Here is a 3,423-nt window from a genome sequence, read left to right on the forward strand (position 1 = left end):
TCCTGGTTTATTATGTCCATACCTTTAATCTATAAAGACCATTTAGGATGTTGATTTTTTATATAAAATCCAATATATTCCCAATATATCTGTGTAATACCTTCATACTTTTATTTTAATCCTCCATTCAGTCTTTTTTATTGTTTTCAAATAATAAAAAGCAGTTTTTGTCCACAGAAAGCCCAAATAGTAAGATCTAAAATTACCCCCACCAATAGCATTTTCTGAAATGTAGACATTTTATCAAATATAACTTATTCAGAAAAATATGTCTTAAGAACTTAATTTCAAAAGGCTAAAAGAATCTAAAGGCTGAGTACAAAGTGGCCTTTTACTAAGCAGCACCATGTAAGGTTGGTGCTAAGAACTGCCATCAGGGTCAGGCTTTGAGGGAAGGTTCCAACCAGTCCTACCAAGAGAAAACTGCAGCCATAATGAACCCTTATGAGTTGATGGAAGTGGACCCTCCCCTTCCTAAGCTCCTCATAGCCCCACTGTGAGTTCATGGTCACAGCCAGGATAGCCACTCTCCCATAAACCCACAACTGTTAACTAACACTGTGCTACATCCTCCCAAAGCAAATTCATATACACAGAATGCCAGAATCTGTTATCAGCAATAGCATCCAGTGCAGCAAACCATGACCTTGGTCTCTCAAAGCCCTGTATTACTGGCTATGATGCTGCTAGGCCACTGGCTCCTCCTCTTTCTCCTTCTTCAGCCATCACTCCAGGAGTCTAGCATTGCTTCTCTTTATGGGGAATGGGCTCTTCTGCAGGAACTGGCTGAACCATTGGGGTACATCTGACTCTGCCTTTTGGGATGTTTTGGGGTTTTCCTTTTTGGGTGACTTTGTGGCCAGCCACTGCAACAGCTTCTAACTGCTGCCACTTGCCTTGAGCTCCTTTTTAACCAGTAAATCCACAGGAATCAGAACTCAGGGGTGTCGTTTTGGAAGTTGTTCAGCACATGAGAGATGGGATGGAAGATGGTGTTCTCTGTGGAGTGGATTAACTTCAGAGCTTCCTAAGTTGAGAACTTATCAAGGTAAAGCCATTTAGATACTGCTTCTTTTCCATCTAATATGGCAGGGATCCTATGGTGGATGTCATTCAAGCCTTTGCAGAAATCCACTGTGATGATGGTGTAGGAATACAGGCAGTCTCCTCCCTCTGGTGGCTCCCAGCAGTCAAAGATCCTGGCCATTGTTAGCAGCCTCCAGTTCTCCAAGACTTTCTCCCAGTCCTCAGGACTATGTGCAACACCAGTGTTGCCAGACTTTTATGTTTTAATTTGGGAGAAGTAGATGAAATATGGCTGTCTCTGGCTTGTTCTCTGACATCGCTGCCACTCATAGAATCCATCTGCTAAAACAACACAGTGTCTCCCCTTTCCCAGAGGCACCTTGAAGGACAGTTTCTCCATTAGGGTATCACTATGACAGTTGCTATGTTGAACTGCCGTTTGAAAAGATCACCTTCTTTGAACCAAGATGGGACCAAACCCCATTGCATAAGAACAATGGTACATTCAGATGAGTCTGCACCCTTCTCAAAGTATAGTCGAGACAGAAGCACTGGGCTGTTAGATTGAGGACTATTGTTATAATAGGGGCAATACTTGTCAGAGTGTCTCCACTCTAGAAGCTGCTGCTGGCCCTACCGATCCTGATAGGCACAAGCTCTTGTGAGGACATCTCTAGGTAAATGGCAGAGTGTTTGCTCACATATTCTTCAACGCGGCCTCTCACAATCTTCATTTTTGTCTCCACCAGCCAACCACGTCACTCTCTGTGTATGCCTTCTAAATCAGTTAGTGAGTTTGACAGGCACCCTCCTATGTCCAATGATTCTGAATACCACAATTTATCTTGATATTTACTTAAAGAGGCCACACAACTCCTAGAGAGCTCTGCTGGGGCCACATTCATCACTCCTGTTTGGGAAAGGTTATTTAACAAGGGCTTTTATGGGGAGCATATGAGGATCTTGCCCTATCATATTTAGATTGATCAAAAAGCTTCCATATGTCAGCTCATCATAAGCCTCAGAGAAATCTGGAACCATTAAGCCCATCATATATTCCTACATGCAGTCTAGTAATTACATTAGTGTTTCCTGCTCTGCTGTAGAATTTTGCAATAACATTTAAGTTACCCCTAGTACTTCGTAAGGCTATTGCTCAGCTGACCATGCTAAACCCTGAGGCTCCACAGCTGCACATAGAAACACACTAAGTTTTGGAGCAAACTTCTGTTCTACACCCTCAACTCAGAAAGGAGGCTGGGACTCATGCTTTGTACCTGAGATTGTCCCCTGGGAGAGCTGAACTTTGTTTCTTTCCTGTCCTTAGCAGCACCTTGTCCTGGCTAAAATACCTTAAGTCATGGGTCCCACCTGTGATCCTGGGGAGACTGTTTTAGTCTAATAATAAATGGCATTCTTAAGAAGAACTTCCTGATATCAGTCATAAATTGTCCTACACTGATTTCACACCACATTCTCTCTTAGGCCTTTTGTTTTTAATACAACTTAACACACATTTCTTTAGAGTGTGACAGATTATGTGCACAATGTGTATGGTATATGTGATAAGGATCTACACAAAATAGTCACTGTTGTACATATATTTTATAATATTTTATAGGTATCTGTGTGTTGAGTTGGCTCCAACTCTTGGAGACTCTATGAATAAGTGACTATAGGCCTGAGAGCACAAATACAATGTCTATGTCTGAGGAAAAGTTTCTCCAAAGCCTTGGTAAGGACCCTTGTGAATGGGTAAAGTTGAAAATGTTCTAAAAGTGAAAATAAAACATGTTTCATAGAGAGACTGACTGTGACTGCATTTATACCATTTGAGCTACTGTAAAAAACTAGATAACAAGACCTACAGTAAATCACTCCCATCCTGTGTTGAAATTGCATGGAGATAAGATAGTTCAGGGGTGGGGAGCACTTTCCTAATAAAAACAATAATAATAATACCAAGGTATGCATGACTACAAGGAAACAGATGATTCGTGGCAATAATTCCTCATACAGATAAAACAATTCTACCCAGGTGCTTAAGAAAATGATTCCTCACCTGCCACATGCCAGAAGTAGGGCCAGGGCTAGAGTGAGAGAGGACATACGGAGGAGCTCAAACTTAAGGTCATTCCCATTGGAGACTGGCTCTTTCTTAAGTGTCATGTCCCTAGTGGGGAACTGTCTGGCTGACTTGAGCCTAGTCCTAGCCCTGATCAAGAGGATTGTTAAATACCTTCTTACATTAGCTTATTTAATACATACAAAAGCATTGTGTTCAAAACTATTATCCCCATTTTATAAGTAGAAGAAACCAAGGCTGGATGGAGTTCAAAGTCACACAAGGAATAAGCTCACACACATTACCTGCACTATGCAGCTCACTCTATTTAG

The 3,423-nt window shown here is 41.6% G+C and overlaps 1 pseudogene; it reads right to left on the bottom strand.

Annotated features, from left to right (window-relative positions):
* Positions 1 to 576: 576 nt before the first annotated feature.
* LOC129073198 (abasic site processing protein HMCES-like) lies at positions 577 to 3,195 on the bottom strand (annotated as a pseudogene).
* Positions 3,196 to 3,423: the final 228 nt, after the last annotated feature.

The sequence above is a fragment of the Pteronotus mesoamericanus genome, unplaced genomic scaffold (assembly GCF_021234165.1).
Source record: "Pteronotus mesoamericanus isolate MK-2021 breed Mesoamerican mustached bat unplaced genomic scaffold, CSHL_Meso_final contig_35, whole genome shotgun sequence".
Classification (NCBI taxonomy): domain Eukaryota; kingdom Metazoa; phylum Chordata; class Mammalia; order Chiroptera; family Mormoopidae; genus Pteronotus; species Pteronotus mesoamericanus.